Genomic DNA, 23,316 nt, shown 5'->3' on the forward strand with positions numbered 1-23,316 from the left:
CCCAACACAGTCTGGTTCTCCAAAGCAACTTTTCCTTCTACCCATGGAGTAGTCTAGTTTGGTGGTTTCACCGTGGGAAGCTGGGCACACGACCTTCAGAGCGGCCTATGGGACCCTGAACGAGGCCTCACCAAACAGCTGCTCTTTTACAGAGTCACCATGGCCTAAGATCCAAAGGTCACTTCCGCAAATTCTGTGCCCTCGGCCTGTACCTGGCCCACCTCGGGAAGGCTGGTGCCACTCTGAGTGCCACAGACATATGTGGAAAGCAGAATTTGGGGCCATTTTTCCTTAGACCAAGAACCAAACCCAAGAGGGGGAAAATGGCCATTTGGGTTGGGCATGGTGGCTCCTGCCTGTCATCCCGCCACACGAGAAGCAGAGGCAAAGAATTACCCCACGGTTGAGTCCAGCACGGCCTCAGCAAGTTCTAGGGCAAGCAGGGCTGCACAGTGAGATGCTAGCTCTAAGAATCAGGAAAGAAATGGGAGCAAAGGAGGAAGGATGGGGGGGAAAGAGGGGGATAAAGGGAGAGCCAGTGCGAGAGCACATAGCCCTCAAGAAAATGCAAAAAATGGTTATGGTTGTGCACTTCAATTATAATGACTTTTTAATCCTTAGGATATACTATTATTTCCCTCATACTACAGCTATGGAAACAGAGGCACAAAGAGCTTTAATAACCTTACCCAAGGCAAGTGTGGTGGCATACACCTGTAATCTCATCTCTCAGGAGGCAGAGGCAGGAGGATGAGGAGGCTAACCTGTGGTAAATAGAGAGTGTCAGGCCAGCCACTGCAAACGAACAGTTTAGATGGGGTCTGAGCCCAAGCCAGCTGGCCCCAGACCCTAGTAGACTCAGCAGCCTACGGAAGGAAGCCAAATTGAAATAATTTCATGATAGCTTATGAAATGAAGGGTAGAGGGAAACTAGAGGGGTGTCTTGTGTAAGCCATAATAAATTACCCTAACCCCATGTCTTAGTCGTGTGTACAAGGAACACAGAATGGGGACTTTTAAAATATGGGCTGTATCTGGGCCTGGTGATTTGCCTCTTGTAGGGAGAGGCAGGAGGATTGCTGTTAGTTTTATTTTTTTAGTCTACATAAACAGCCTAGGCCGGACTAAAGAATAAGACTGAGTCTCAGGAAACAGAATAAGGCAGGTCTTGAAAGATGACTCAGCAATTAAGAGCCCTGGCTGTTCTTCCCAGAAACCCCGGCTTCAATTCCCAGATCACAACTGTCTAGTCCCAGGGGATCTGACAGCCTTCCTCTTCCAGCCTCTGCACCAGGCACACACATGTAAGCAAAACACCCATATATGTAAATAAGTAAATAGATTTAAGAGAATAAAATAATCCAGGCGTGGTGGCGTGCGCCTATAATCCCAGCACTTGGGAGGCAGAGGCAGGTGGATCACTGTGAGTTCGAGGCCAGCCTGGTCTACAAAGCGGGTCCAGGACAGCCAAGGCTACACAGAGAAACCCTGTCTTGAAAAACAAACAAACAAAAAAAGAGAATAAAATGAAATAGGTTCTGTATGTAGCTCCATCTGTAAAGCACGTGGTTAGCATGCAAGATGGCCCTGCGTTTGCTCCCCAGCACTGCATAGAACTGGTATGGTGGTGCGCGCCTGTAACCCCAGCACCCAGGAGGTAAAGGCAGAAGGATCAATCCAGCGGAAGGTCATCCAGCCCTACCAAGCTGGAGGCCAGCCTGGGACATGAAACCCTTTGTCAAGCATACGTGAGTGAGCATGCAGGGGTGCGTGCATACACACACACACACACACACACACACACACACACACACGCACACGCATGTACTTATGTATATGTACATATGCTGGGAGCACTCTATATGTGTATATGTGCTGGGAGCAAACTGCGTGACTCCTGGCTCTGCTGCTGACTCATCATGTGACCCTGGAACAAATTACCTTCTCAAATATGCAGAGCAATAGCCCCCAAAGACACCCAAGGCCCCATCCCTGGCATCTGTGTGTGTATTAGGTTCAATAGCCAAGGCAAATTAGGGTTGTAGCTGGGATTAAGGTAGCTGATCAACTTCCTTAAGGAAGGTGTGGGGGGGGGGCGGGGGGTTGTTGCTGGTTATCTCCTGGACCCAACACAGTCACAGAGTCCTTGGCAGAGAGTGGAGCCTGGGCATGGAGGCACGCACTGTAAAACTTGAACCCAGGAGACTAAAGCAAGAGTAACGAAAGTTTGAGACCAGCTTAGGCGACATAGGAACATGCTGGCTCAAAAGAAGGGGGGGTGTGGGGTCAGAGACTCTTGAGTTAGAGGAGCTGTGACAATGGGAACAAGATCAGAGAGGCTATGAGAGAAGATCTGTCACTGGGGATCTGAAGATGGAAGGGACCATGAGCCAAGGAACACAAGCGGCCTCTAAAACCTAGAAAAGATAAGGGAAATTTTTTCACATGCTTGCCTGTGAAAGTGAACTTTATTTCTTCAAAAACTATATATTTTATTTATTTATTGGTTTTTGTTTTTGCTTTAAAAAACAAACAAACAAACAAACAGGGTTTCTCTGTGTAACAGCCCTGGCAGTCCTGGACTCCCTTTGTAGACCAGGCTGGCCTCAAACTCACAGTGATCCACCTGCCTCTGCCTGCCCGAGTGCTGGAATTAAAGGTGTGAGCCACCACACACAGCATATTTAAAATTTTTTTATTTTGCATTTATAAAGTGCCTGTGTATGTGAGTGAGTGTGTGTGTGTGTGTATGTATGTATGTATGCACGTATAGGCCAGAAGAGGGTGTCATATGTCCCTACCTCCCCCATTTTCAAACTTCTGACCTCTGTAACTGTAAGATAATGAGTTTATATTGTTTTAAGCCATCAGGCTTGTGGCATTTAGTGAAAGCAGCAGCAGCAACAATAATAACAAAACTAATACAGCCTCTTTCAACCTTAGTTTTCTCATTAACACAATGGAGAAATTCAAATGAAGTTAGCTCAGCGGCCTTTTCTGATTTAAAAGAGGAAACATAAGGCCTGAAATGAAAGATCACCAATTAGTAAGACGCACAAGAAAACCTGCTAAAAAAAAAACCAAGTCTGAACAACTGAGAAAAGGGACCAAAATGGATGGTGAAAATACTGAGAGACTGGCTCAGCAGCTGAGAGTATTGTTGCTTTTGCAGAGGAGCTGAGTGTGGTTCGCAGTATCTATATAGTGCCCTTGTCTGATCTCCCAGGGCACCGGGCATGTATTGTGGTTCTGCGTTACCCAGAGTGGCTGCCCAGTACTGGGCTGGGAGTGCATGCTTCTCTGCCGGAAGGTCTGAGTGCTTCCGGTCTCCGGTCTCCATTCTCCGGGAGGAAAAGGGACGAACCTCGGTCCCAAGTTCTGCTTCCCTCAGGAACATCAGGCTTTGGGTGGGCAGAACAAGATCTGTGGCGTAGGATTTCTGGTCTGGTCAGATTTCTCTACAGCAAAGTGCTGGCTCTTTTAAAGAGCTGTTTTAGCAGCAGATGGTGCAAAGGAATGAAATTCACCTGTGCCTCCCCAGGTTACAGCTGGAACGTGATTCCAAGTGGCTCAGACAAACAGAATGGCTGCTTCGGAACCGCTGACAGCTCGCTACTGCAGTTGGGCCGAGCTTCACAAAAGGCAGCAGCTGCAATCCTCTCCTTGCGGACCGTGGTGATCAGGGGTGCTTCTATGGCGGCCCTGAAGGTTCTGCTGGGACAGCCTGGCTGGCAGTCAAGTCCAGGGATCCAATGATGAGTTCTTCAGGGAGAAGAGTTCAATGTCACGGCTCAGCATAAACAGGCAGTCTCAGATGATCTTCTGTGAAACAGATGATGTGTGAATGCTTTATTTCCTGTGAAGCAGGGACTCATAAACCTTGGGCAGTGCGGAGGGGTTTTGAGGATCAGTGTATTTGATCGGCTGGGGCTAGGATGCTGGCGATGCTCTAGCTCTATTGACATGGGGATAGATAACAGGTGACAACGTCCTGTGACTGACCACCTGTAACCACCTTGAGGTTGTGTGTCACGTGCTTCTGAGGCAGGCATGGAAACAGGGAAGGAGCTCTGTCCCACATCTCCTGTTCTCAGGATGAGACTCTAAATCTCAAGTTTGACATTTCCAGGCTTTGAACACGCTCTGTCTCACCAGTTCCACGTCAGTCCTTCTGGAGGCACGGTCCATGAGCCCCACGATGGATATGATGCACATACATAATACATACAGACAAAAATATGGTGGCGCGCGCCTTTAATCCCAGTACTCAGGGAGCCAAGAGGCAGGCAGATCTCTGTGAATTCAAAGCCAGTCAGACTCACTCGAAAAACCAAAAAAGAAAAAAAAAAAAAGAATATTTCAGCCAGGCAAAGCAGCGACACATACAGCTCCTGCATGTGGGACACAGGGGCAGGAAGGAGCCAGAAATGCGGCCTACTGCTACCTGACACTTGTAGGACCCGAGCTGTTTTCAGAGGCTTCTTGGGCGAAGCCTGGTTTCTGGAAAGTGCCTGATGGTGGCGACTCACACCTTGAATTATAGCACCCAGGAGGCAGAAGCAGGTGGATCTCTGAGTTCAAGGCCATCCTGGTCTACGGAGTGAATTACAGGACAGTCAGGGATATGTAGAGAAATTCGATTCCAAAATCAAATCAAAACAAAACAATTTCAGGAAAGTTAATATGAAGCGAAACTGGAGTTTGTTGGGAAAGAGAAGAGGTTTCACATGTAATAAGAGCTAACACAGAGGCACATGAAAAAAGAAGAGTAGTTATCCAAGATTGTGGCCATAGACCTCTCAAAAGACTCTGGGCTCCTTTAAGTGTCTTTGCAATAGCCACATAGATTTTGGTAGTATTTGAAGTTACATCTCTTTGTTTGTTTGTTCGTTTGTTTTTTGGATAAAGGTTTCTCTGTGTAACAGAGCCCTGGCTGTCCTGAACTCACTTTGTAGACCAGGCTTATCTCAAACTCACAGACATCTTCCTGCCTATGCCTCCCAGAGTGCTAGGATTACAGGTGTGCGCCACCATGCCTGGTTATTTATTTTCTTTCTTTTCTTTTCTTTCTTTCTTTCTTTCTTTCTTTCTTTCTTTCTTTCTTTCTTTCTTTTGGTTTTTGGTTTTTTGAGACCATGTAGCCTTGGCTGTCCTAGATTCACTTTATAGACCAGGCTGGCCTTGAACTCACAGCAATCTGCTTGCCTCTGCCTCCCGAGTGCTGGGTTTAAAGGCATGCACCATTCATTTCTTTTTTTTTTTTAAGATGTATTTATTTATGATGCATACAGTGCTCTACTTGCATGTACACCTGCAGGCCAGAAGAGGGCACCAGATTTTACTATAGATGGTTGTGAGCCACCGTGTGGTTGCTGGGAATTGAACTCAGGACCTTTGGAAGAAGAGCCAGTGTTCTTAACCTCTGAGCCATCTCTCCAGCCCCTTATTTTATTTCTTTGTGGTTTTTTTTTTTGTTTTTTGTTTGTTTGTTTGTTTGTTTGTTTTTTGGTTTGGTTTGGTTTTGGTTTTTGAGGCAGGGTCTCTCTGTATTACAGCCCTGGCTGTTCTGGACTCACTTTGTAGACCAGGCCGACCTCAAACTCATAGTGATCCACCTGCCAGTGCCTCCTGAGTGCTGGGATTAAAGGCGTGTGTCACCACACCCGGCCTTATTTTATTTCCTATTGACTTTTACTTTGTTTCGTTTGAGACAGCTCAAGCTTATTATGTAGTGGAAACTGACCTTAGACTTCTGCTCCTCCTCAACCTCTGGCTCCTGGGTGTTGGAGGTACAGGCAAATACTACTAAGCCCAGTTTTAGAGGAACTTTAGGTTCAAAGCAGAATTAAGCTAAAAGTACAGTGTTCCCACTTGTCACATGACCCCTACCATAGACAGCCTCTCTCTCATCAGCACCCCGCTCCACAATGATGCGTTATAGTCAGTGAGCCTGTGTTAGCATCGTTGTAGCTCAAGGCCTACAGTTAGCATAGGCTTCAGTCTCACATCCACCTGTTGCTCCAGCTCTACACCCTCTCTGACCTCCGAGGACAGCCACACGCATGTACATACCCACATATAGACACACAGCTAAAAATAGTAAAAATAAATCTTTTTTTTTTTTTCTGAGACAGGGTTTCTCTGTGTAATAGCCCTGGCTGTCCTGGACTCACTTTGTAGAGCAGGCTGGCCTTGAACTTACAGAAATACACCTGCCTCTGCTTCCCTAAAAACAAATCTTTAGCCGGACGTGGTGGCGCATGCCTGTAATCCCAGCACTTGGGAGGCAGAGGCAAGCGGATCGCTATGAGTTCGAGGCCAGCCTGAGTCCAGGACAGCCAAGGCTAACACAGAGAGACCTTGTCTCGAAAAACCAACCAAACAAACAAAAAAACCCCAAATCTTTAATAAACCTCAGCAAAACAAAATCTCATCCAATAAACACGATGTAAAAGAGAAACTCATGCCCTGCCCACCTAGTCTCACTACCTCATGGAGTCATTACTTTCTACATACGCCCCATGAGTGGGGACCCCACCCAGTCCCCCACCCCTCCAATGCTGGCCTTACAGGTGTGCACCGCCACACCCTGCCAAGTTCCTTACAGATTCTGCACATTTCATCCCTTCTGACCATAGATTCCTATATATATATTTTCCAAGTTTCTACAGACAGACAATGTACCTCCCAGGTTCTCAGACGCAGCTGGAGGCCCGGTACTCCGGGAAACAGTTGTTTGTTTCTGAGATACAATTGTGTGTAGGTTATTTACTTAGAGGAGCTGGAAGACACGCACGTAAGCAGCATCGAGATAAACAGTATTAAGCTTAAAGCAATGCTAGGCTGTCATACAGTTGCAAAAGAGGCCTTGGGAGGCCCCCAGGGGCCTGTAAAGCTAGAGCAGTCTTTTAGGACGGGTCCAAGCTAAAGCAAAGGCAAGGTTCATTTGTGCCCATGAAGTAACCAAAGATCAAGGCACTCAGTCTCTGGGAGGGAGAGAGGCTTGAGCTCGGCAAAGTAGAAAGTTGACACCAGGCTCTGAAGAGGAACTTGTACTGTTTGGATGACCACGCCTTCGCTACATGCAGCAAACCTCAGTAGTATGTATCACTTAGGCACCTGCTTCTGAATTCAAATGCACACAGCTTTTCATGTACTGGTACTGGTATACCTATTTCAATATTCTGTTGTTGTTGTTTTGTTTTGTTTTGTTTTTCAAGACAGGGTTTCTCAGTGTAGTCTTGGCTGTCCTGGACTCACTTTGTAGACCAGGCTGGCCTCGAACTCACAGCGATCCACCTGCCTCTGCCTCCCAGGTGCTGGGATTACAGGCGTGCACCACCACCACCTGGCTCTTTATGTTGATTTTTTAAATCTGTATTTTATTGATTTGTGTACGAGAGAGAGAGAGAGAGAGAGAGAGAGAGAGAGAGAGAGAGAGAGAGAGAGAGAGAGATATGGTTTGCTGCAGCATGTGTGTGGAGGTCAGAGGACGGCTCTGTGAAATTAGTTCTCACCTTTCACCTTCACATGGGAATCAGTATCTAATAGAGGCTGTGAGAAAGTGGACACCAGTCTCTGACGAGAAACTTCTGTCTTTACCCACGGAGCCATTTTTCTGGCTTTGTTTTGTACTCTTTAGATTTACCTATTTTATTTCTTATGTGCATGAGCATTTGTCTTGCATATATATGCACCTCATGCATGTGTAGTGCCCACAAAAGTCAGAACTGGCCAAAGGATCCCCTTGGAACTGGAGTTACAGACGGCAGTAAGCCACCATGTGGATGCTAGGAATCAAATCCGGGCCTCTGCCAAGAGCAATAGGTACTCTTAACCACTAAGCCATCTCTCCAACCTCTGGTGTTTGTTTTTCTAGAAACAAAAACAATTGCACAGCTGGGTGTGTTGGTGCACACCTGGAATGCCAGCGCTTGGGGATTACAAGCAAGAGGATTGGAAGTTCAAGGCCAGCCTAGGATTTATATGAATCTGCCTCAAAACAGCAAAAGGGATGGTGAGCTGACTTGGCTAGTAAATATGCTTGCTGCCAAGTTGACAGCCTGACAGAAAGAGTGAAATGGGGGATGGGCATAGTGTAACGCACCTGTACTACCAACACTCAGAAGGCTGAAAAAGGAAGCTTGATACACGCTCAAGGCTGAAGAAAGAACTGTCTCCAAAAAAATCAATGAGAGAGAGAGAGAGAGAGAGAGAACACAAAGGAACCAGGCATGGTGGCAGAGGCAGGAAGATCTCTGTAAGTTCAAGGCCAGCCAGGACTATATAATGAGTTTCTGTTTCAAAAAATAATAACTAAGGCCGGGCGTGTTGGCACATGCCTTTAATCCCAGCACTTGGGAGGCAGAGGCAGGTGGATCAACTGGGAGTTTGAGGTCAGCCTGGTCTACAAAGGGAGTCCAAGACAGCCAAGGCTACACAGAGAAACTCTGTCTCAAAAAACATAAATAATAATAATAATAATAATAATAATAATAATAATAATAATAATAATAATGCTGCAAATAAGAAAGCCAGGCGGTGGTGGCACACATCTTTAATCTCAGCACTTGGGAGGCAGAAGCATGTGGATCTCCATGAGTTTGAGGCCAGCCTGGACTACAAAGCAAGTTCCAGGATAGCCAGATCTGTTACACAGAGAAACCCTGTCTCGAAGAACCAAAAACCAAAACCAAAACCAAAAAACAAAAAAATAAAACTCAGACCTAATGTGCAACTAAAGAAACACAAGAATGTAGTGATAATAAAGAGAGGAGGAGGAGCCAATGGTCTAGCCTGGAGTAATGGCTCGGGAGTTAACAGCACAAATGCTCTTGTAACGCACTCAGATCAGTTCTCAGCACCCAGGTTGGACAGCGCACAAGTACCTGTAACTCCAACTTTAAGGCATCTGACGCCCTCTTCTGTACTCTGTAGGCACCACACCCATGTGCACACACACATACACACGTAATTAAAAAAAAAAAAGCTGGGGGCTGGAGAGATGGCTCAGTGGTTGAGATCACTGACTGCTCTTCCAGAGGTCCTGAGCTCAATTCCCGGCAACCACATGGTGGCTCACAGCCATCTGTGATGTGATCTGATCATACTGTATACATAATAAATAAATCTTAAAAAAGAAAATAAATAAATAAAAGCTGGAGAGATGGCCTATTGATTAAAAGCACTTACTGCTTTTGCAGAGGACATGAGTTCAGTTCCCAACACCCCAAGGCAGCTCCCAACTGCCTGCAACATCAGTTCTCGCAGGCTCAACACACTCATATACATGTACTTACAAATGGACATACACACACATACACACACACATACACACACACACACACATACATTTAAAAAAATACACCTTAAAAATAGTAAAATAAAATTGATATTTATAAAATTTCTTTTTTTTTACAAAAGCTAAAAGACAAGTGATAAATTTGAAAACTGTTTGTGGGATGCACATAACTATCTGAATAGTAAGGAAACAGGACTGGAATGTGAGTGTGTTGGGGGGACCTGCCTAGCATGAGTGAGCCCCCCCCCCACGCACATATCGGGTTCAGGGCATGGTGGGGGGGAGTAGGGAGTGACAACTTGCCAAAGACAGACTGAATGTAATTTGTGGATGAAGCAGTACAAACACCCATTAAAGGGGTGAAAAGCATTATCAAGGCATGTTGGCCCATGTCTGTAATCCCAGTCTTGAGGCAGCAGAGGACAGCCTGGACTACATAGCAATGACCAGACAATCTAGGACTACACAACAAGACCCTGTCTCAGAATAGTCACTCATGAGCACCAGCAATACAGAGATGACGATTAAATACACCATACGCCAAGGCTGGTGAAATAGCTTGATGAGTGAAGAACTTGCCTCGAAGCCTGACAATCCCCAGAATTCAAGCAAAGGTGGAAAGAGAGGACTGACTCCATAAAGCTCTTACTGTCCAGCCTGCTGCCTCCTATAGAGTGTTTAATACTGCCCCCCCCCACCCCACCCCATAAGGCCACTGAAGCTAGGTGCGTTTAAAAAATCCAATAGTCTCCATTTCTGGAAAAGCTAATGAAGAATGACAAAATTTTTTTAAAGATGTATTTATTTATTATTTATACAGCATTCTGCCTGCATGTGTGCCTGTACACCAGAAGAGGGCACCAGCTCTTGTGAGCTACCATGTGGCTGCTGGGAATTGAACTCAGGACCTTTGGAAGGATAGACAGTGCTCTTAACCTCTGAGCCATCTCTCCAGCCCATGAATGATCTTCTTCCCATTGTTGAGCAAAACACAAATGGGCAGACTTGGTTAATTGTTGTTTTGAGACAGATTATTATTATTATTTATTATTAACTATTATTATTTCCTAGAACTTGCTATGTAGACCAATTTGGCCTTGAGCTTCACAGAGATTCCCCTGCCTCTTTCTTTCTTTCTTTTTTTTTTTTTTTTTTTTTTTTGGTTTTTTGGTTTTTTGAGACAGGGTTTCTCTGTGTAGCCTTGGCTGTCCTGGACTCACTTTGTAGACCAGGCTGGCCTCGAACTCACAGCGATCCGCCTGCCTCTGCCTCCCGAGTGCTGGGATTAAAGGCGTGCGCCACCACTGCCCGCACCCTGTCAATGTTTTCTAATAAGATGCTTGAGCCTCCCCCTTTGTGTGACTAATTTTTAACTTATTGGAGATCTAGCCTGAAGTGTATTCAAGTTGTGATTTTTTTTTGGGGGGGGTTTTTTTGAGACGAGGTTTCTCTGTGTAGCCTTGGTTGTCCTGGACTCACTTTGTAGACCAGGCTGGCCTCGAACTCACAGTGATCCTCCTGCCTCTGCCTCCCAAGTGCTGCCATTAAAGGCCCCGGCTTCAAGTTGTGATTCTTATTCTGTCTTCAGTTTAAGTTTCTGCTCAAGGAAATTGCTAACCTGGAATTCTCCCCTTCCACTGAAGTCACTATCTTTCTTCAAGTCCTGCCTCTGGGTAAATCCCACAGCTGTCAGGCTAGAGGAGTCTCCTCTGCTGATCTGTGGCCTGGAGACCCTGGGTCCCAACCCCAACGCACAGGAAACGCTCACCTGGGCCATGACCTGTAGACTGCATTTCAACTTGTGGGAAAGCTGCCCAAAACACAGGTTAAGGAGTTTCTGTGTTAACTGGCCTTGATGATTGAATGGAAATTATACACACACACACACAATACTCTATATGCATATGTAATTATATATCGTATATATATGGAAATATAGACACACACACATATATATAATTAATTGCACATATATATGCAATTAGTAAGAAGATAAACCCAGATGAGGTTTAGTACTCTTTTTTTCAGGAAACCTAGCCCCCCAACCTCTCTCAGGCTCAACTAACCCTCTATGGGCCAGGCGTGGTGGCACACGCCTTTAATCCCAGCACTCGGGAGGCAGAGGCAAGTGGACTGCTGTGAGCTTGAGGCCAGCCTGGTCTACAGAGTGAGTTCCAGGACAGCCAGGGCTACACAGAGAAACCCTGTCTTGGGAGTTGAGGGGGACAGCTGGCGGGGGGGGGGGGGCAGGGGCGGGGGTAAGGTAGATGGCATATAATTTCTCTTTGCAAACTACCCGCTTCTGTCACACACTGGACTCTGTGCCTACTAGGAGAGAAAAGGAGAACGAGTCCTAGCCCTGGAACTCGGATGCTTCCTAAAACTACCCACTGCCACGTTAACTCCATTGAAGTCTCATAAAAGCAGCTGCCTGAAATCCTAACGATCCCACTCCTTTGGGAAGCCCATCCTGAGCCCTTGGTGTAATCTGTTGGCCTTTTCTTAGGTGTTTCGCTAATACTGGTGCTTGGGCTGGGGTTGCGGCGCAGGGGTAAATGCTGGTCCTCAGCACAGCGATGTTATGTTACGTCTCTCACTGCTGCTGACATTTCCTTAAGTAAAATGAACATATGTGCCCAGCCTAGACTCTACAAGGTTTCAGACGTTTCCCCAAGTGTCAGGCTTTAGGCTGTGCCCTGCTCTGAGTTACTCCACATTGTGTGAACTGATGATGTTCCAGGCTGGGCCTTGCCCACAGTCTCCACTTCACAAGCAACAACTCCATCTTGAATGTAAATGCGGATGACAGTAAAAGCTGGATGATGGTGCAACTTGATGGACACTTAAAGAGCATCACTGGCCCCACCCACAAAGACATACTAATAACTTACTCTTAAGAGTTAAAAAGGGCCGGGCATGGTGGCGCACGCCTTTAATCCCAGCACTCGGGAGGCAGAGGCAGGCGGATCGTTGTGAGTTCGAGGCCAGCCTGGTCTACAAAGCGAGTCCAGGACAGCCAAGGCTACACAGAGAAACCCTGTCTCACAAAACCAAAAAAAAAAACAAAAACAACAAAACAAAACAAAACAAAAACAAGAGTTAAAAAGGAAGCTGGGCGTGGTGGCACATGCCTGTAATCCCAGCACTTGGGAGGCAGAGGCCGGAAGATCGCTGTGAGTTCGAGGCCAGCCTGATCCACAAAGTGAATCCAAGACAGCCAAGGCTGTAACATGGAGAAACCCTGTCTCAAACACGCCCCCCAAAAGAGTTAATAGTGGATACCCTAAAGATTTATAAAAGTTGATTGGAACAATATGAACACATGAGCATATGAAAATCATATCAGGAAACCCAGGCCCAAGAAGTCAGGCCAAGGACTAAGAAGAATAAAATACCACACATAGACCCTATAAACAGAAGGACACCCCTCCCACCACCCACCAGCCTGGCATCTGACCTACCAGTGTGTGTGTAAAGAGACCGACAGGCAGAGAACGCCCAACCCTCTCAGGGTCTCAGCTTGGCTTAGCCTCCTCTGTGGATGGGTTGCTGACCCTTCATCTTCCTGTTTGTCCATGCAGACTTGGTCCTGCACTTTGCCTCAATGACCTCCGTGACCCTGTGCTTCACTTCCGCACCAGGATTCAAGCCTAAGGCTCAGTGTGACCCTCCAGAGGCACCTCTGGAAGACCTCCAGGGGGGCCATTATCTAACTCCCCCCCCAACCCCCCCCCCAGGTTCTTTTCACATTCCTGCAGACAGGCTTTCTGTGTGAACCCCGCTACAGCATCTTCAACCCTTTGTAGCCATCCAGTAATCCTCATCCCTATAGTAACATACACATGGATGCATTTACTGGGCAGTGTGTGATATATGACCTGAGAGTTGATATGAGCAGGTAAGATGGGGGGGGGCGGGGGGGAGAATGAACTCTTGTCCCAGCTGGCCAGCAAGGGAAATTGGGATGATTTGACAAATGACAGCCAATAAAAACCAGTGTAGCTTTTGCATTTGTTGGTATCCGATAAGTTTGGACACCACAGAAAGGCACACAGTGTTGATGTTTCTGATGCTGGACACCCGTGACGTTGAGAAAGCAGTCCTGGTAAGTGGAGGCCGGATGCTAGGTACAGAGGCTGACCGCTGTGACTCTGTTAGGTGGCATGCAGGCCTGATAGATACAAGGTCCAGGCCAGCCTGAGCTGAGGTGGAAGACCCCACCTTAAAAACAAAACAAAGTGAAAACAGTTGGTCTCACGGTTTAGAGCAGAGACCTGCGGCTCCTTTACTTCCCAGCTCAGCCACCAGTGAAAACCTCCTGGCTGTGATCCAGTCTAACTACTCCACCAAATGGAGAAAGGGCACAACCAATGCAAAAGTATGGCTACTATGAAAATTGGTGGGATTTTCAGCGCTCGGGAGGCAGAGGCAGGCAGATCACTGTGAGTTCGAGGCCAGTCTGGTCTACAAAGTGAGTCCTGGACAGCCAATACTATGCAGAGAAACCCTGTCTGGAAAAACAAAAACAAACAAGCAAACAAAACAAAAGACAAAAATTCATGGGATTTGCCAGGCAGGCATGGTGATACATGTCTTTAATCCCAGCACTGGGAGGCAGAGGCTGGGGCATCTCTGAACAAGTTCCACTCCCTCCCAGTGCTCCTGCATCTGCCACAGAGACTTCCCCATGTCCCTGTGGTCAGGTCTTGTGGTGATCAAACCCACGACCACTGAGCTGTATAACTCCAGTGCTATGGAAAAGCCCTGAAATCACCTTTGGACTAATAGAGCACTAGATTTAGAGTCAAGACATAACTGAATACCAGTCATCTTGACCTGGGTGTGACCTTTAGCAAAAGTGGCTGGTCAGTGTTTGGTTTGAATGCGAAATATACCACCACTACTCCACCACCACCACCACCACCACCATCACCACCACCACCATCACCACCAGCACTACCACCACCACCACCACCCCCCCCACCCCACCACCACCCCACCTCCACTGCACACTACCACCATCACCACCACCCCACACCCCCACTCCACACCCCCACCAAACCACCCCCCCACTACTACCCCCCCCACCACTGCACACTACCACCATCACCACCACCCCACCCCACCACCACCACCATCACCACCATCACCACCACCACCACCACCACCATACCACCCTGCCCCACCTCGCCCCTCCCAAGCCTGCTTTGAGCATTTGCTTGGTCCCCCAGCTGGGGGCGCTGTTTGAGCCATGCTACGGGAAGTGCACCAAGAAGGGCAGGCTTTGAGCGAATGATGCTGTGCTTCCTTTTCTCTTCTCTCCTCCTACTCCTCCTCTTCTCTCCCTTCCTCCTCCTTGCTCCCACCCCTCTGTTTCCCATATGAGGTAAAAGAAAAAAGAATGTGGTCAGTTAGCTTCCTGCTCCTTCTGGTTGCTTTCCCTGCCCTCCCCCCCCATTCCCCCCTCCCCCGTGAAGGACTCTGGGATCATAAGCTAAAACCAGGTCTTTCTTCCTGCTGCTGCTTTTAGTCGCAGCATTTCAACACAGCAGCAGAAAAGTAACACCAGCTTTCAAATTATCCAGGTAGTCTGTGTGTTTATTATCCTTCTCCCCTTGTTAGAATGTATAGCCCCCTTGGGCTGGAGTGATGGCTCAGAGGTTAAGAGCACTGACTGTTCTTCCAAAGGTTATGAGTTCAAGTCCCAGCAACCACATAATGGCTCACAACCATCTATAATGTGATCCGGTGCCCTCTTCTGGGGTGCAAGTGTGCATACAGACAGAATGTATACCCCCTCAAACACAGTCAGTTGCCCTCCCCCCACCCCCCGCAACCACAGGTGTCTGTTCACTGTCTCTTCTATCCTCGGAGTCTTATATAAGCACTCAGTAACTATCTGCTAAATTAATGAGTGAGGGGACTTCCTGCTCTGGGTCTTGAAGGGTTCTTTTCGTGCACCCCCTTAGCTCTCTTCAAGGCTCACAGGCTCATTTCCCACAGACAAATGCCTGCCCCTCTCAAGGCTTGGAGAGGAATGCTGGAGTCTATTGTAAATTCTGGCCACAGAGGGAGGGGCCGTGAAGCCTATCATCTCTCTTGCAGACACTGAATATGCTGTGTCAGCGTGTCCTCAGGGACCATCCTGTTTGGTAACACAGCAAATGTGGACACGAGGTTGGTTTGGTAGGAAGTGAGGTCAGTTTGGCAACTGATGGGGAAACACTGAGCAGCAATGGGGGTTAACAGTAGTGGAAGTTAGTGTAAGGCAGAGAAGTAGATCACAAGGGGGTGAGTTGTGCAGGGCCATTTGTGCTTAGAAAGGGAAGTTCCCTGTGTTGTGTGTTTGCTTGCTGTGTGTCCTGAGTTGGTGGGCACAAGGCGGATGGCTGCTGAGTCTCCCAGCCTGGGACACAGCTTTCTGGAGGCACCTGCAAGACAGGAGCTTTGACCAAAACTCATAGGCACCAGTGATTGGGCCTCCTACACCTTGTATTAATCCATTATCCCCAGTCCTCCAATTATCCTGTTAAGCAGACACTAACACCCACCTCACAGGCACTGAAACAGCAGACGTCTAAATGACTTACATAACTTGCCCACCGTGGTTGGTAAGGCAGGCAAGCAGGTAATCCAGCTTTGCTTTTGACCCCAGTGTGGGCCTTTTCCTCCTGTCTATGCTAAATAAAGGAAAATAATGGAGACCTGGGGCTTTAAAGAATTGTTTCAGAAGCCAATATTGGCTTGCGTCTGTCTGACTCTATATAAAAATGCTAAGTTAATTCTGAAATTCAATCTTTGAAGTATTATTATTTTGATGTGGTTGTCATTTGTGTATTGTGGTCCAGACTAGCCTCCAACTCACTACCTATGGTAGGCTGTGCTTGAGCTCCTCTGGGTGGTCCTCCTGCCTCAACCTCCTGAACGGTGGGATTGTAGGAGTGTGCCATCATAGGCATCTTGGAATTAGAAGCGTCTGTGCAGAACAATAGAAAGTAAGATGGCTTCTGAGATGACCAGTATGCTCACATTTCCTTGTGCAAAAGGCTGACAATACTGCATGGCTGAGCCGCCTCAACGGAAAGGTTTGTGCTAACAAGCTTAACCACTTGACTTTGATGCTCTACGTTTGGTCCCCAGGACCCACAACCACCTGTAGCTCCAGCTTCTTGCATGTAGTATACAGACACACACACAGACAGACAGACAGACAGACAGACAGACACACACACACACACCATACACATGAAAAAAACATTCTAAAAAGAAGAAAAAGGGAGGCCGGGTGTGGTGGCGCACGCCTTTAATCCCAGCACTCCAGAGGCAGAGGCAGGTGGATCGCTGTGAGTTCAAGGCCAGCCTGGTCTACAAAGTGAGTCCAGGACAGCCAAGGCTACACAGAGAGACTCTGACTCAAAAAACCAAAAGAAGAAGAAGGAGAAGAAGAAGAAGAAGAAGAAGAAGAAGAAGAAGAAGAAGAAGAAGAAGAAGGAGAAGAAGAGAGAATGAAGAATGAAGGTGGGAAAGAAGGGAAAATTCTGACTAGGGGCAAGGGAGGGGAATATCATTTGGCTAGGGTGTCCAATGTGGTACTCCCAGAGCTGTGAAAGAAAGAATGGGTGTGGTTGGATGTTGTGGTTCACACCTGTAATCTCCACACTCAAGAAACAGAGATAAAAGCCAGGTATGGTTGGCATACGCCTTTAATCCTAGCATTTGGGAGGCAGAGGCAGGCAGATCTCTGTGAGTTCGAGGCCAGCCTGGTCTACAAAGTGAGTCCAGGACAGCCAAGGCTACACAGAGAAACCGTGTCTCAAAGAAAAAAAAATCAACAAACAACAACAAAAACAGTAGCAAAGAAAAAAATGATTTTATGGTTGGAGATCACCGCAACCTGAGGAACTGTACTAAAGGGTGGAAGCATTAGGAAGGGTGAGAACCTCTGTTTTAGTGTAAAATATGAAAGTTACAGCAAAAGTATAAATGGCCGTATGTAAATTTCTTGCTGACCGTAGTGCTCTGGTTTTAGAACGGCCCCAGAAAAGTTCTCAGTGTATAGAAGAACAGAGATGCATAGAGTTTGGGGCTGGGTGTTTGGCCACATTAAATCAGCTATGAATGATATATTTATTTGTGTCGTGAGTTAATTAAAATAAAGTGATTTTTTTTTTATCCTCCCCACCCTCCAAACTACAGGCTGGTCGCTATGGAACCACAGCCGTCTAAGGTGAAGCGTGGGCAAAGGTAACCACTCTGAGTGTAAAACAGCTTGGTATATATCGGAGGCCTAAAAAGAAGCAGGTCCTTGTAGTCAAAATGAAGCAACAGATACACGAGCGCAAGGCATAGCTTCCCCAGATGTGTCCAGATGCAGTGAGGAGAGGCAATGGGAAGGGGTTCTTGTCTCCCTGCTGATCTCCCCAATAGGACCGGAGGCACCCCAGTTTCTTTATTCTCGTTGCTATCACCTTGGGCTGCAGAAGCTTCCTCTGTTTACCCTGGTGTTGGGAACCAGCCAGTGATGGAGCAGTGGGCACCGCTAAAGGCAGGCTGGGCCAGGTGTCTTTTTTTTTTTTAGTTTTTCGAGACAGGGTTTTTCTGTGTAGCCTTGGCTGTTCTGGACTCACTTTGTAGACCAGGCTGGCCTCGAACTCACACGATCCACCTGCCTCTGCTTCCTGAGTGCTGGGATTGAAGGTGTGCGCCACCACCGCCCGGCTAGGGCCAGGTGTCTTATGCGTGCTTGGAATCCCAGCAACTGAAAAGACTTGGGGAAAGGACATCACTATGGCCAAGTCTACAATAACAGACTTGGTCTCCCCAAGCCAAACAAACCAGAAGGAGAAAAATATTGGCTATTTGGATAAGGAGACTAGACATTTTAAAGACATAGTTCACAAAGAAGTGATCTATACATTTAACATAATTACACAGTCATGTTTTGTTGTTGTTCGAGATAGTGTCTTGCTATATAGCCCTGGCTAGCTTCCCAAGAGCTGCCATTAAAGGTGTGTGCCATCTTGCCTGGCCATAATTAAGATTAAAGCATCTCCTTTGTTTGCTTGGGTTTTTTTGTTTGTTTGTTTTTGTTGAGTCAGGCTCTTGATCTTGATCTCTGTTTGTTTTGTTTTGTTTTTTGTTTTTCGAGACAAGGTTTCTCTGTGTAGCCTTGGCTGTCCTGGACTCACTTTGTAGACCAGGCTGGCCTCGAATTCACAGATCTACCTGCCTCTGACTTTGGTTTCTGTATGTACCATAGGAAGCCTTTGAACTGAGCCTCTTGCCTCCTTAGTGCTGGGGTTCACCTCCACTATTGTCTATTTTTTGGGGGGTTGTCTGTTTGTTTTTTTTTTAAGACAGGGTTTCTCTGTGTACCCTTCGCTGTCCTGGACTTGATTTGTAAACCAGGCTGGCCTCAAACTCAGAGATCTGCCAGCCTCTGCTTCCCTGAGTGCTGAGATTACAGGCATGTGTCACTGAGCTTGGCTATTGTCTGGCTTGTTTGTTAGGGCTTTTTTGTTTGTTTTGGGTTTTTTGAGGAAAGTTCTCTTATGCTCTGGGCTAGCCTACATTCAATATGTTATGTATCTGAGACTGGCCTTGAACTCCTGTCTCTCCTTCCAGAGGGCTGGGTTACAGGCTTGTACCACTTTGCCTAGTGATTGATTTTATAATTAAAAGTATTCAATTTAATGGCTGTAATTAGACTGTAGCTCAGTGGAAAAGCACTAGACTTCTAAGTATAAGACTAGGGCCTCTCCATTACCAACACCAAAACAAAACAAAGAAACCAACTGTAATTACTTTTGCCTGCAAACTGCGTATTTGTAGAATAAATACCTGAAAGCAGAAAGCTGAGTTACTGATTCATTTCACCAGTTTCACACAGATCATTTTTCTAATCGTGATATTTCTCCCTGGTAGCCCCCCCCAGTCTGTTTCTTCCCATATTTTTCTTCTGTATGTCAACAACATACAGTCATATACACTAAAATAAGTATTTGTTTAATTACAGTAGATTTTTATAAAACTCTTTATTGGTACTTTGTGAATTCTGCATCGTCTACCCCAATCCCACTTCCCTCCCCCTCCTCTCCTACCTGCCTTCCACCTTTGCAACTCCCCCCCCCCAAACAGAGGGGGGAAAATCCCATTGTGGGAGCTGTGATGTGTCACAGTGTGCCCCACTATACCCTTTGTCCACACTTCTTTGATTTCAAATGTTCATTCCAATAGCTCATTGGTCTGGCATGAGTGCGGCCTCTAACTTCTGCTACTCGATCAATACTGAAACCTCTCGGATGTCTGGTTGTTGCCTTGTTGCCCTGTTGCCCTGTGCCATGGAGATCCTGCAGCCTTGGATTTGTAGGATCTGCCCCAGTCTATAACTCCATTGTGGGAGGCGGAGGCAGGATGACGAGACGTTCATGACCAACTTTGGCTATATACTGAGTCTGAAGGCAGCTTGGGTTAAAGACTCTTTATCAAGCAAACAACAAACAAACAAGAGACCTGCCCGTCACTTGGGAGGCAGAGGCAGGCAGATCTCTGTGAGTTCGAGGCCAGCCTGGTCTACAGAGTGATCCAGGACAGCCAAGACCACACAGAGAAACCTTGCCTTGAAAAACAAAACAAAGAAACAAACAAATAAAAACAACAAAAAAGAGAGACCTAACTATTTCTTTAAAAAAATATTTATTTATTTATTTATTTATTTATTTATTTATTTATTTTTAGCCATGTGTAGTGCCTCACACCTGTAATCCTAGCGCTCAGGGAGGCAGAGGCAGGCAGATCTCTGTGAGTTCGAGGCCAGCCTGGTCTATAAAGTGAGTCCAGGACAGCCAAGGCTACACAGAGAAACCCTGTCTCAAAATAAATAAATAAATAAATAAATAAATAAAATAAATTTTATGTGCATTGGCAAAGGGGTGTCAGAGCCTTTGGAACTGGAATTACAGACAGTTGTAAGCTGCAATGTGGGTGCTGGAAACTGAACCAGGGTCCTTCAGGAAGAGCAGACAGTGCTTTTAACCACTGAGCCATCTCTCTCCAGTCTGAGACCTAAACTTTTTGAATGAAACTGTGCTTTGACATCTACTGAGATATCTGCTTTTCACAGGCAACAGGAAACTGTCTTGGTGCCCCAAACTGTTTTTCTTACCTTTCATAGCACAGAGACAAAGCTGTAAAACACTTTCTTGGTAGAGAAGGTTCAGTCAGCACATTTTACCTTTGGTTTAGGTAAAACAAGTTTCTTTGCTCAAAGTCAATGGACCCAGAAGGCTGACAAGCCGACTCTCTGATCCCATTTTACATAACACAAATAAACAGCTACAAGACTGCAGCCTGTGACCTTTCCTTCTTAGGGCTTTAACTGTTTATCATTGATCTTTCTGCAGTAAATAAGTGACAGCCACAGAAATACAGAAAATGCTGAGTTATACCTGTGTTTTCTAGAGGAACCCTCCCCCCACAGCCCCCCACCCTCCTACTGTTCTACCAAATAAAGACCATTGCTCTTGGTCACCAGCCAGAACTTCTTGGTAAGTCCCCGTTGCTGAAGGCACCACATACATTGGTCACAGGACATGGAGAAATCAAGTTGGCACTGATCACGAAACTTCCTCCCTGCTTGCTAGCTTTCATAGTGATGGAGAGATCTTTGTAGGCTGCTGGGGAGAAAAAGTCATCAATGATGTTACCTATGTGTGAACACTGTGAAGTACAGCAACGTCTGTGAATGTTACAAATGTTATGAGTGTGCAGGAATGTTACAAGGATAGCCTGTGGTTTCTGATTTTCTTTTTTCTTTCTTTCCTTATTTATTTATTTATTTATTTATTTAGTTTTTTGAGACAAAGTTTCTCTGTGCAGCCTTGGCTGCCCTGGACTCGCTTTGTAGACCAGGCTGGCCTCGAACTCACAGTGACCCACCTGCTTCTACCTCCCTGGGATTAAAGGCGTGTGCCACCATGCCCACCTAGCCAGTGGTTTCTGATCTGCATTAAAGCCTGCTCCACAGAAGGAGACCCATGTCTGATACTGTAAATCTGGCCAAGAACCCATGGCTGGGGAGCTTACAGGCCCGAGGGATAAACTTGCTCTTAGTCTGCTAAATAGACATAGTATCAAACTGCCCTGTAAAATTGGTAGCCCTCCACCCGCAGAGTAGTTCAGCTCTCAGATCCCATCAGAGAAGTTTCTTTGTGAAGTAGGTGGTGGTTTAACTCAGAAGCTCACAAACTGTCAAAGTGCAGAGTGTGTCAGTGGAGTGCTCAGCCACCAATAGGACATCTATAGCCTTCCTCCCAACCCCACCACATACACCCTCCAAGGCTCAGGGAAATGAAAGGAGAGGGAGGTTAGAGAGGTTAAAGAGAACTGGAGTGAAACAGTGTCTTCTGGCCATGACAGGACCACTGCACTCATGAGCTCACAGCAGCTGTGGTTGCCTGCACAATACTCACTCAAGGGCAAGCCAATCAGCTAGGTGTGGTGGCATACGCCTTTAATCCCAGCACTCAGGAGGCAGAGGCAGGCAGATTGCTTTGAGTTCCAGGCTGGCCTGGTCTACAAAGCAAGATCAGGATAGCCAAGGCTACACAGAGAAACCCTGTCTCAAAAAAACCAACCAACCAACCAACCAAACAAACTAAAAAAGATCAAGCCAATCGCCAGGGGTGAATGTTAATTCAGAACATGGCTGTTCAGGCAAGAGATTACATCCAAAGATCTTCTAGGTCTGTGTGATCTGGCTGGACTACAAACATGCCTTTAATCCAGGAGACAGAGGCAAACAGGTCTGAGTTCAAGACCAGCCTGCTATAGAGCAAGTGTCAGGTAAAGGAAAGCGTAGGTCCAGGTGTGGTGGCACACGTCTTTAATCCTAAACAAAGTTAGTTTGTAGAAGGAAGCACCCATGTTTGAAAGTGATGCCTAATTGGGTGGCAGAAAAGGTGACAAATCAGAGAAGATTTGACAGAATAGGATACGCCCAACTCTCATGAGAAGGGAAGCTACTTAAGAGGCAGTTTTTCAGAAAGAGGAGGCAGTTATTTTTTTTTAACCAGGACAGTTAACAGAGAGGTGGGTTGCAAAGAGAGAACTCAGGTGAAGACGGAACAAGCCAGAAAATGAGAAGAAGCCAGAAGATTAGGGCAGATTGCTGAATTATTTGGTGGCCCATACCTTTAGTCCCAGCACTCGGGAGGCAGAGGCAGGCAGATCTCTGTGAGTGTGAGGCCAGCCTGGTCTACGAAGAGAGTTCCAGGACGGCCAGGGCTATTACACAGAGAAACTCCATCTCAAAAGACAAAACAAGGGCTGGAGAGATAGCTCAGAAGTTAAAAGCAGCTTCTGCTGGCTGCTCTTCCAAAGGCCCTGAGTTCAATTCCCAGCAACCACATGGTGGCTCACAACCATCCGTAATGAGATCTGATACCCTCTTCTGGCCTGCAGGAAGAGTTCTATACACATAATAAATAAATAAATATTTAAAAAACAAAACAAACACAAACAAACAAACAAAAAACAAAAAGAAAGAACAAACAAACAAACAAAAGATCAAGCCAATCCACATTCCAACATAGAGAAAGAAGTAAGAGGTTCCTAACCCTGGCCCTAACCCCCAGCTGAAGATAGGAAAGCCCTACCCCAGCTTTAGGGAAAAGATAACATTTCCTTTTCCCTACCCTTTTATGCTTGGTGATAGGGGAACAGATAACTTGAGGTGCCTGCCTGTATTGGGGGATCTTTCCCTATCAGAGTACCAAATCCCAAGCCAATTTTTTTCTGAGAACATCTTCAAAGACATTCCCATAGATAATGCTTTGTCAGATCTCTAGGTATTGCTCGGGGTGAGGAAGGAGGAAGAACAGAGTTGAAATAGGGGTTCGTACAGCCCAACCAACCCAAACTCCTGACATTCCTGCATCTCACCCCCCGCCCGGTACTGGAAGTGCTGGCATCTACTGCCATGCCTGACTCCTCTATGTATTCTTAACCCAGTCAAG

This window comes from Acomys minous (genome assembly GCF_964271855.1).
Source record: "Acomys minous genome assembly, chromosome: 13".
NCBI lineage: Eukaryota > Metazoa > Chordata > Mammalia > Rodentia > Muridae > Acomys > Acomys minous.